This window comes from Arctopsyche grandis, chromosome 7 (assembly GCF_051622035.1).
Source record: "Arctopsyche grandis isolate Sample6627 chromosome 7, ASM5162203v2, whole genome shotgun sequence".
NCBI classification, from domain to species: Eukaryota; Metazoa; Arthropoda; class Insecta; order Trichoptera; family Hydropsychidae; genus Arctopsyche; species Arctopsyche grandis.
In genome coordinates, this window is record NC_135361.1 from 30,788,607 (window position 1) to 30,801,782 (window position 13,176).

The following is a 13,176-nucleotide window of genomic DNA, read 5'->3' on the forward strand; positions in this document are numbered from 1 at the left end:
TTTTAAATCAGTAAAATTTCCAGCTAAAAACTCGTACTAGTGGAGCACGGTTTTGTGTTGTGTACGCTTTGCTCCACTAGAAATTATATCTACTCACTATGAGATTATAATATTATATTAAACCAGCAGCATAGAACAGTGGTTAGCATGTAATACTTTCAATTGTGCTGTCACGGGTTCTATCCCGCATGGTGCTGGTCAGACCATGGATATTTGACTCCAAGGTCGATCGTTTCCTATCAGAGTTTGCCAATTTTTCTGATTTCATTGTTGAAATGGTGAATTGCGTTAATGCTATCCACCGAGAGGTTTCCGGGCTTAAATTCCGGATTGACATCGATTGAAAAGAATTTATTCGGAAGTATTTCTGCAGTGCTGCTGGTCAGACTTGGAAATTGGTAACTCCAAGTCGATCGTTTTCTAACAGAGTTTGCCAATTTATCTGATTTCATTGTTGAACCGGTTCCTCCATTAAATTGGCTAAAATCCAATCCTACCCACTATGTCACCACTATATATGTAAGTATGATTTATATACATATGTAATTCATAGATTTATCGTTAATTTCGAGTTTTTAGATGTCTCGTAATATAGTACATCAGCGAGTTTGTAATTGGCCAGGAAGGTGCATTGAGGTTTACCTATTAGGCCTTCCTGGTATGTATATATGTATGTAAAATAAATAAATAAATATGAAATATATTAATATAATATTTACAATACATCATATAAATATTTCGAAACAAATATTTATAAATCGACACTAATTGGTAACAAAGTGCGCTATCTTTTTTCAAACTACGGCATTTCCTGTTTATTTCCTATCAAAAATACAACACGTCACTCTTTTGTAAAATATAAATTTGAGAACTATCGAGGTTTTATCTTTAGCGAAAAATATGTAATAAAAAAATATGTTATATTTATTTACGAAGCGTAATATATTTATCAATGTAGCGCAAGTGTATATTTCGATCATTTTTCATTGTCGTCGGAGCGGAACAAAAAGATTGAAGATTGAAAAAAAAATAATATAAAAGGTGAGCCTATATATTATACTTTATCAGGAACAACTGATGTTGAAATAATTGGTATGATTTACATCAAGTGGCACACGCAGAGGCTGAACATAAATCTAAACCCGACCTTTCATTTTTTTATTTATTTATTTATTTAACCGCACAAGAGGAAATTGCGCAACCGACATTTCCATTGTGATATGTTGAATTGAATTAATTCATTTTGGCGAATAAAATGCTCAAAATGAGATATTTTTTAAATCATAAATTACCAACTCTCATTTTTTTTTATTTTCAATGAAGTGTGGATCTTTTGTTATCGAAAAAATGTGTGAATAATATGCATAAAATCGTTTCTGTCTAAGAAATTTAATCAAATCCGCGCTGTTTAGACAACATTAAATTTTATTTTAAAATATTTAGGCTTTGGATTTATTTTATTTTTTATTTTTTACATATACATATCCCAGGAAGGCCTTACAGGTAACCCCAATGCGCTTTCTTGGCCAATTACAAACAATGCAGCATTTTTATTATACAAGTCGCTGAATTACGAGACACTGAAAAAATCGCAAATTAACGAGACATCTATGAATTCTACATAAATTTTTACTGTACATTAATCATACTCAAATAGTGATGACATGGTAGGTAGGAAGGATTTTAGCCAACTTTAATCGGGAACCGTTTCAACAATGAAATCAGAGAAATTGGCAAACTCTGATAGGAAACGATCGACCTGGGAGTCACAAATATCCAAGTCTGACCACTACAGATGTACTCGGAAAAATTATTTTCAATCGAGGTCAGCTCGTGGGATCGAACCCGGCGCCTCTCGTTGTAATTCAGAAGCTTAACGACTGAGCTATGCTTCTGGCTAATTTAGTCATCAAATCTTGATGTGATGACAACAGACGTCTTAAGGCTTATAGATGTGTGTTCAGACAAAACATATGAAGGATCAACTGTTGAAAAATTAGCTTTGAATAGCAGGATATTAATTACGTTAATTAATTAATTAAGACCTGAATATTTGTGACTCCAGGTCGATCGTTTCCTATCAGAGTTTGCCAATTTTCTCTGATTTCATTGTTGAAACGGTTCCCAGTAAAATTGGTTAAATATCCTTCCTACCTACTATGTCACCACTATTTGAGATTGATTAATGTACAATAAAATTATGTACAATTCATAGATGTCTCGTTAATTTGCGAGTTTTTCAGTGTCTCGTAATTCAGCGACTTGTATAATAATAATAAAAAAATTCTGCAATGTTTGTAATTGGCCAGGAAGGCGCACTGGGGTCACCTGTAAGGCCTTCCTGGTATATATGTAAAAATTAAATAAATAAATAATTTACATTATACATAACATTATAATGATATCTCATACATCTTCAAACATTCCTTTATACTTCTTTACGCTGATGATTTAAAAATTTACAAACCAATATACACCATAGACGATTGTCATAAGATACAAGAAGATCTAGATAGATTCTCTATATATTGTTTAAATAATGATCTTTTTATTAATCTAGAAAAATGCTCTATTTTAAATTTCACTAGAAATAAGTCAATTATTACCAATCACTATCAATTAAATCATTCAATCTTTAACACGTCATCTTCTATTAAGGATCTTGGTGTAATACTCAATAATAAACTAGATTTCTCTGAAAATATTTCTTTTATTACCAACAAAGCATTTAAATCTCTTGGATTCCTACTCCGCTCAACAAAACCCTTTAATGATCCTTATGTACTTAAATTACTTTATTTTTCCTTTGTAAGGTCTCACCTTGAATTTGCCTCAATTATCTGGTCACCTTTTTATTTATCCCATATTAATTGTATTGAGAAAGTTCAACTTAAATTTATTAAATCCTTACGCTACCCTTTTCCTACCTACCTTACGCTACCCATTCTACTGTTTCCGACATTTTAAAAATCCTTTCTTTTAACAATCTTTCTGTCAGGCGACGACATACTGATGCTATATTCTTCTTTAAGCTCATAAATGGTTTCCTTGATTGTTCTGATTTACTGAATAAGGTTGATTTCAGAATCCCAGTTCGGTACTCTAGACGCATTGCACTCTTTTCACTTGATCCTTTCAATACTAATTCCCAAAAATATTCTTACCTGCAGCGCGTTTATCGTATGTTTAACGGAGAGCTGAATGAGGTTGATCTATTTGGTATTTCCCTACATCAATTCAGGTCTAACATCAAGAGAATCTTGACCGATTGATTCATTTCTTCTCCTATTCTATTTTTCCAATATTTCCAATATTTTTATACTTTAGTTTAGTTATGTAATGTGCTATTTAATCATATTATAGCTTTTATTCTTTTCCGTTTCATTTGTTTATTTTGTATTTACCTTTTTCATTTGTTTTATATTTGTAAATTTCAATTTCTTCTTTTATTATATTTTATAACCTTTTCCCAATATTTTAATACTATAGTTTAATTATGCAATGTTCTACATATTTTTTTTCATGCCTTTATTCTTTACTTTTTAATTTGTTTTCCTTATATTTATCTTTTTCATTTTTGTAAAAATCTATTATTGGACTCGGATGTTACATATATTATTTATTTACTATTTGTTTTTTTATACATACCTATGTACATCCTGTCTGTTGATTTTTCAATTAATAAAATAAAATAAAATAAATAACAATCTACCAAATTTTGGTTCGCAACCCATAAATTAAGATTTGAAAGATAGTAGTATCATAACGACACAACTTAACAATGACCAGCAATCTAAGCAATTTACAATAATTAAATATATCACCAACTGTTCCAATGTGGGCAATGAATGGGTGATGACTCAATACACAGTCAGATAAACCAGTACTGAAAGCATTCAGATATTGCATATGTATGTAGATACATATGTGTGTATATATAATATAAATTAAGCCAGCTTTGAAGTGGTCAGACCACCGAATGGTTGATTCGTCGTCCATCTGCTGGACATTTGATCCCGTAGGACAATTAACCGTAATGACCTCACCCATTTAATTAATCACGAGCCACCATTGAATTAATCCAGTGACGAATTAGCGCCACGTCTCATTATTTATTTACGTTCTTATCTTCTCCTATAGATAATAGCGCCGACTTTTATACGAATATGATCCATTCACGGTCACGGCTCAATGCTCGGCACATTTTTCCTTTGAGGCTTCAGTAATACGTAAAATATATTTTTATTATTTCAATTAATCATGTACACTCGCCTAACAGATTGGTTCAAAGCGACGAGTGTGCCAAACAGATTAAGACTTGAGAAATTATACATTACATATATTAAATACATAATTATTATATACATACACATGAAAATCGAAACAATATCTGACATCTGAAATCTGGCGAAACCTGAGATATAACAATGCTTAAGGTTTGCAATAGAAAATTGGAGATGAAAAGCCAATTTTACAAGAACCGTTTAAATGAAAATCATAAAAATTGGCAAATTCTAATAAGAAACGATCGACCTTGACAAACCAAGGTCTGGCCAATAACGAGACTCTAGTGGGAATCGAACCCGTGACACCTTGCACGAAATAATACAACACTCACCACTAGTCCACGCTGCTGGTTCATCATTATCATCACTACGGACACTCGTCTCTGTTTTGCGCAACTCTCATCTCAGCCCATACATTTTCCTATTTTCTTCTACCCATCTTCCCCGCGGTCTTCCTTTTACCCTTTTGCATTCTCTCGGGTACCATTCTAGCACTTCTTTTGTTCAATTTTCGTCTATTCTTCAAGTCACGTGGCCTGCTCATTGCCATTTCGATCTCTTCACTCTATCCATTATGTCCACAACCCTTGTCATACTTCTCACCCACGTATTCCATTTTCTGTCATTCCTTGTTATGACGAGCATACAGCGTTCCATATTTCTTTAAGTGCATAAGACTTTGTGTAGCATCTTGGCGTTCAATATCTAAGTTTCACATCCATATGTCATCACTGGTAAAACGCTTTGATCGAAGATCTTTATCTGCAGGCAGAGTGGCATATTTTGATTTAAAAACAACATTCTTTCTATTATTTGTACAATATATGTACATATGTATACAAAAAAATTAAAATATTTTTTGTGAATCGATTTTCCAACTTTAAATGCTCACTATTCCCATTATAAACTGCTTATTTCAGTACAGCTAGTTCATAAATGGAACCCGGGAACTAAAGCTATTATATTTTAAACTAAATTTAGATCAAATACTTTGGGAAAATTTGAGCATTTCCGACTTTTGCGCAGAAACATCGGTAGTTTGTTTAATTTTAACCACATATAGGTATTGAAAAGGTCTCAGTTTTATATATGTAGAATCTCATGGTCGTAAAATAGACCGTAGACAAGTTTTGAAAGAACTTTGCAAGTCTTTTGAATGTTTTTTATCATTTTTGTCCGCCCGAGCAACTCCGATTACACATGTTAAAACTCAAAAGTAGATAGATTAACACAATACTGACGGATTTCAGATTGCGTTATAATTATGTATTTTTTCCAATTCTAAACCGCCTGTGCAACGCCAGGTAACACCGATTGATAGTAATATCAAATTTTAAAAATATATATTTTAATACAATACTAATCTCATTGAACCTAAAATTTGACGATAGATGGGTTTTTGGAAAGGCTCAGCTTCCATAAAAAAATAACCAGGATATTCCGGGCATGTGTGTTTGCCCACTCGACAATTCCACGATTTTAAATATGAACCTTAAAATAACCGATAATTTTAAAAACCCTATCATAGACCATTGACGGGTTTTGGAAGGGCGCAAAGCCTTTTGATTGTTTTTTTATTTTTTTTTCTCCCACCGAGCAACGCCAATTAATATTATATTGAAACTCAAATGTAGATTTATGTATATATGTTACAGCGAATCTGTACTCCCCAGTGAAATAATTCTTTCACTACTAGAATTTACCTTTCGCCAACTCAGTCTATGAAAGTATATCACATAAATCAGGACATTGAAAACATGCTGTCAACTTGGATCTTAGATCATAACTGCACCAATTGTATGAAGGGACTGAGGACCATCCAAGTTATTTAAAATAGGGCATTCCATTCAGTAATCAAATAGTCCACATATGAAACTGTGTTTGGACAGAATGCAAAAGTTGATCCAACATCAACAAATTGGCCTACTGAAGTAATTAAACACTTATACACTGAAGAAGTTATCGATTTTTTTTGTAGAAGAAGAAGACACAACACAAATATAAGCATCACAAGTACATAAATGTCAAGTATTCGGAATATAAATTCCCTAAACATCCAATGAAAGTATACTTTCACTGCTAGTAGTAGTATAGAATCTCTAAATTTAGAATTCTAAATCATGACACAATAACATACAAAGACCGTAGATAGATTTGAGTCTGAGCCCTTAGATTAGTTTTTATAACCTTCATCCGCCAGATTATTATGTAAATGATGCCTAGAAATACTATGATTAAAAATATATATGTAGTTTTATCTTTAATACAAGTATGTATGTATGTATGTAGATCCTAAATGGTGGTCCAAATCGATCCTCAAACTTTTAATCCTATTGTGGCGTGATTGATCCCGACGACGGCCGACATCATTCAATTAAGGATAAGGTCCTGCGAGATGATTATCTTACGAGGCCGCAGCTTGCGGCCTAACTTGATCCATTAATCAAATTTCTTGGAACTTCTTTGTCGTGGCCCTTCCCCTGTAGCGGACGGGACAAAGGATTCCTGACCGTTTGCTTTGCGGTCGAGCCGCGTTTGAACACCCCTACACGAGCAGGTGGGGTTAAGGGTGGTTTCTTTAGGGTCTTTCTAGGGTCAAATTTGTTGCTAATCCGTCTCTTGTGGGGTTTAACCAGTTGAAAATCAACTCGGCCGGCTTAATTCCTCTACGACCCAACTTCCACCCGTAGATTTGTGTATGTTTTGGCTCAAGATAAATAAAAAGTTTCAACCCTTTCGTGTATCGACGCGATTCTAATCAAGGTCGTGTACTAAGGAGCTTTGAATCGACAAAAACTCCGTACAAACTTTTTATAACCAACTTTGTTTGCTTGTTTGTAAATCTACAGTTTTTAATTTGAAATCATACATTCGCTATTATACTCCGTGTTACTCTGGACATGAATGGTTGTTGAAAAATACAGGATTTTTAGCAATTTCGGGTAATTTATATAGCTAATATTCACTTTTTCGCGAGATATAAAATACTTACGTTAGCATATTTCGATGTATCAAACAGAATTTGTCGAACTTTTCAAAACAACCGCAAGGTGGTGCAAAATCATGGCAAGGTGGTTGAACAGGCAACTGAACACATAGAAAGAGAACATGCAAAAACTGAACACACGACTGATGAACACAGAAACAAGTGCACAAGTGAACTTACAAACTACGAAACATAACTCGCAAAAAGTTTGATATAGTATGTTAAATAAAAAAAAATATATAAAAACGGACGCGATATATGTATGTATGTTTGTGGGTATGTGGTGGACGAATCTACAAGTATGAAGATTTCAAAAAAACAAATTTTCGAATGCCAGGAGTATATGTTGTGCCTAGAGATATTTCAAAAATAAATAAACGCGAACGAGGCGCACAACTAACCAGCGTGAAGTGATCCACGTGGACTAAAATGTTTGACCAATTAGAGCAATGACAATACATTCTGACCAAAGGGTGCAATTTAGTCATCCGCTATAGGGATGTGGCATGACGACCGATTATGTCTAGGAGACGTGGGGAAGCAGGGTAGCGAGGAAGGGGGGGTGTGGAGCGTCTGAAATGTGCTCCTGATATTGAGCGCCTGGCTTGGAACGGGTGAAGTCAGCGTCAGATGCGCTGCGCGGGAGCGTACACGCGACACACATACACATTCATTCATCATTTTGACCGGGTGAACGGGTTGGATCGGCGAGCGTGTAATGCCCACTCAACATTTTACTATTAATACATGCACGTCAAGGAAACGTGTTCGTTGTTAACCACGTTACCAGTTGGTTTATGACGACACGGCTTTGAAGAGACGTTAATTGGGCTCCAACCATATCTTGAAACGGGAATTTGCATGCCTTATTCTGGCATTGCAACGCATGCCGGGCTCAGCTAGTGTAAAATAAAATAAATTAAAATAACTTTATTTTAATTCGCGGGACGAGACTGACCAACGAGCACAAGACTAGTAAATGATAAAAGTACTCGCGTTCTTTTGTCATGTGTTCAGTTGCCATGGAACCAGTCCGATGTTAGAGAGTCATGACGTATGTTTACTTGAGGAGTGCGTGCATTCGCGCGGCACATTTCAGGTATTATTTCCTAACGCATGCGCGCTTTATGTGTTCATGCATTGTTGTTTATTTTGTACAGTGTGGTTTTTTTATTAGAGCAGTGATGTGCGGCTATTCTTGTGCGATATTCATGAACAACCGTCTCGTTCTCCGATGAAAGGGTCTCTTAGACTGTATTAGTTAGGGGGGTGGTGGCCTCATGTTGGGGGCTTTAAAGGTCAAATTCCTTGACCTTTAAAGCGGGCTTAGTATGACGTACATATGTATGTACATCCTGTATGAATTTAGGATGCGGTGCATCCGCTTTAAAATCGCCAGACAAATTGAACGACAGATTAACAGACGGCTGCTTTAAATGCAATTATCGTCTTCTCGAATGATAGATTGCACATCAGATGACGGGTAACCTTTCGATGTGCACAGATGCAATTATTAAAATGGGAATTATTAAAATTGAGTTGGATCTTTCAGGCGAGTTTAATAAGGCAAGATTCGATAAGTTCCGAAATAATGTGACATTGACGTGTGATAATAATTAATCGGAATCGGAATTAAAACAGGAATCCGGGAATCGAAACTGAAACATAAATCGGGAATCTTATTAAACTCGCCAGAAAGATCCAACTCAATTTTAATAATCACCATTTTAATAATTGCATCTGTGCACATCGAAAGGTTACTCGTCATCTGATGTGCAATCTATCATTCGAGAAAACGAGAATTACGTTTAAAGCTGCCGTTCTGTTAATCTGTTGTTCGTTTGTTTGGTGATTTTAGAGCGGATGCACCAAACCCATGAATTTACCGTACCTAGAATAGTTAAATAAAAAATAATGCAGCTTCACATTTGACGCATCGAAATGACGTTCGTGTGAAGCCAGCTTATTCGGTATTAAAACACAATATATGTATAGAAGTATTTCGGCATTGCGAACAACCCGCCATTAACATACACAGATATGACAAAGTCGCATTTAACGGCCGTTATAACGGTGCCCTTAGCGGACATTAGGACAGTATATCGTATTTATCTGGCACTATCTCCGCTCCATGGCCAGCTTCCGGTTTAATTATCGTCGTCTCCCGGGCCCATTATCGCCGCTCTAGCCGTTCCAATTTTTGCAACGCATTTAATGAATAATTGACGCAATTAATGAAAAATTTTAATAGCCGGGCTAAATTAAAATTTCCTGCTCGGCGCGAGCGTGATGAAGGTTAAGGGTTTGGGTGTGCGAAGGACTTGACGTGTCCCCTTCGTGCTCGTACTACATACATTCAAATAATAACACTGTTCGACATATGACGAATTTTTTTTGGTTCAAAGACGAGATATGACTTTTCTTATAGATCTATGCCCAGTAAACACGAATTTGGTAATAAAAAATGTTGATTGGCTCGAGATTCTGATATATATCTGTGTTTTTTAAATCGTGCGATTTTTCTATATCTTGGTGTTGTTCGGTCGATGTCTCAAAATCTGTCAATTTCCTGTTCAAAATGAATATTGGAATCAATAGTCGGGTATTTTATCTTTCATTTGTAGTACTTTTCAGCTTTCAAATCTCTCTAAGTAAACGTCCAGTTTAAATCAAAAGTCAAAAGTATGTATTTTCACTTGAGATTATTTCCCACTATTAATACTATTTTATATTGAGTATTTTCTATTGAAACATGTTTATTGGGATAGTGTTCTGGCTAAACTATTTTTTGTTTTTGTTTAAAAGGGTTAATTGGAAGTGTGCTGAATTTTAAATCGGTAAAATTTCCAACTAAAAACTCGTACTATTATTTACTCGTATTTACACGAATCTGAATTGAATTAATAGGGATAGTATATTGAATTGTCTTTATATGAGAATTAAATAATATTACACTAAGAAAAACTATATTTCGACTATAATTGTGGATTAATAACAAAAATTCTATTGATAACTGGCTTACCTCGATAAAGTTAACGAATTTTTGTTATTAATCCACAAGAATAGTCGAAATATGATTTTTCTAAGTGGAATTTTATTTTTCGTGTCGAACAGTGTAATCTTATGAATTGGTTTAATTTGAAGCCGTGTCGAGTGAGGGTCACCGCTTATTTCACAACTTGAATTTTTATTAGTATTATGCATACATACATATATATCACGTCCTTGTAGAGCTAAAGTTATAACTTTAAATAAAAAAATATATATAAATGTAATAAATCGGGGTACTGATTTAAAGCATTATATTTTTACTTAAAAAATATAATTTTGATCTAGGAAAAATGTGTGTGTGTTAGTATGTGTGTATGTATGTATTCTCAATTTTTATTCAAGTCTTTTGAATACATCCCAGTTTGCTTGTTTTAGACCTTTTTAGTTTATCTACATATGTACGTAGTAACAATAGATGAAGTATGCTATGTAGTATTTGAAATGAAAATGAAATTTATTACAAATATATTAATTTAAGTTATATTTAAACTCATCATTACATTATAGCCAGCAGCATTGCTTGGTCGTTAAGCTTCTGCCTAAAACCGAGTTGTCTTGTAATTCAACGACTTGTGTAATAAAAATGCTGCATTGTTTGTAATTGGCCAGGAAGGCGCATTGGGGTTTATCTGTAAGGCCTTCCTGGTATAAAATGTAATAAAAAATATAATATAAAATAATAAAAAATATATTAATATATTCTGAAGCCCCCCTTCCTTATGTAGTATTTTTTTCGATATCTATGATGAAGTTTTGTGATTTTGACTGATATGTATTCATTATTTATCACTGATTTCTCAGTATCTATCACGTTTATTACTTTATCTATGTACGTAGTAACAATATGTGAAGTTTTGTGATAGTGCAATAATTCAAACTCGAGATTTTGACTGATTCGAATTCAGAATCGATCACTAATCATGTTTTCATAAGCTAGAAAAAATGTGTGTGTCTGTGTGTGTTTCTGTGTATTTTGGGTGTTTTTTTAACACCGTTAGTCCTTTCGAACTGAAACTTAGTATCGGTTACTGAAATGCTAATCGATACGACGTAAATTTTTTTCAAATTTTTAAGTTGACTGAAAATTCTAACTCTCCTTATAAGTCCTCTTTTTTAATTTTTTAATTCAATTATCTCCCAAACCGCTAATTGAATTGGACTAAAAGTTTTTTACATGTAATAGAAATAATAAATTTCATACACTAATATTTTAAAAATATTTTTACTTCAACCGGAAGAGATTATTTTCAACCCTTTAAATATGTGTGCTCTTCACGAAAAACAATCAAATATAATCCTTGTATCAATGTGATGAAAATAATAAAAAAATAGTGAAATTTAATCAACCGGAAGTGGGATTTTTTTATCTTAGAAAGGTCAAAAATGTTGTGACCACGATTCTTTCCACACCCCTGAACGTATCAAGCTGAAAATTTATATTTGTATTATTTATGAAATAACTTAGAGTTCATAAGGTTTTGGGCAGAATTCTTAAATCGGAAGTAGTAATTTTTTAAAACAATATTTTGACCTTTTAAATTATTTCTATCTTCTTGATATTTTATGTGTATAATATTCATAGTAATGTTAAGTAATTAAACAAATTTAAACAAAATTGGGCAGCCAGAAGTAGAGCTTTCTTCTTGTGTAAGTTTTCCTACTTTTGCGCTCAATTTGTATCGAAAATGCTCGCATAGCTGGTATGTATGAACGAGTTTGTATGTTTCATTTTCGAATTTTGTTTTGTATACCTCATATATTACTCAAATAAATTGATAAAGTCGTTAGTTGGTCACATCCGAATTTTTTCAATTGTTCATCCTGTATTTGATTTATTTATGTAAAAATATTTAAAGAGTCAAAGAAAATGTATCCGAAGTCTTATCAATTGTTTTAATGCATAACAAAATTGCAATAAAATAGCAGTGACAAAACAAGTATATAAAATTTCAAACAAAAATATAGTAATAATAATAATTCCAATTATAATTTCCTTTATATTTAATTTTCTATTAGTACTTTGCTCGTTGACATTTCAATGGATGGTTTTAGAAATTGATACATAATTTTAAATTGAATTTAAAACACAAATTTATTGGCAAAAATTGACGATATATTTTATAAATTTGGACATAGAAAAATTAATACCTCAACTATCGTGCAATTTTTATCGTATATTTCTCATTTTATGAAAAAAATTTAAAATAGTCGTTGAAATCCTGCATATTATACTTCAAATAACTTCAACTAAATGAAGTTTAAGCTATTAAAATTTGTCTAAAGTCTACAGAAAAAATGATATTTCAAAATTTTCAAGGATTTCGGGCGCAGAAAAATATTTTGCATAAAATTTATTATACAAATAAGCTTTTCTTTATATGAAAATAAGCTATTTAAATGCACATACATACATATGCATGTACATATAATAAATATATACTTCAGTTGTTTTAAACATTCAAAAACAAGCAGTCTAATTTTGATAAAATAATTTATTCAGATTATAATTGAATTTTTATTATCTGCAATCATAAAAATATTTAAGTCATTTATTGAATTTACATATAAATTCTGTAATAAAAATATTATCATGTCACCCAATATTATGTTTGTGTATTTCCACAAAGTTTGTTTGAAAGTTTGAAAGCCACAACAAATATCAATATTTCAAATTTGCATTTTTATTCATTCTTATGTAGTTTTTGCAGAATTTTTCTGTTAAAATACGTGATACACTTTTCATGTATGAAATACAAAAAGCATTCTTAAAAATCAAAAACAATTTTGGTTTAACAATTCTTAAATCAAACGTTATTTTAAATAATAAAAAGCTTTTTATTGTAATAAATACAA

The 13,176-nt window shown here is 32.7% G+C and overlaps 1 protein-coding gene across 1 annotated transcript in view; it reads right to left on the reverse strand.

Moving 5' to 3' along the window:
* The window catches only part of LOC143914802 (atrial natriuretic peptide-converting enzyme-like), a 199,397-nt gene that overhangs the window by 185,427 nt on the left and 794 nt on the right, over nt 1-13,176 (reverse strand). The gene's annotated exons all lie outside the window — the stretch shown is intronic.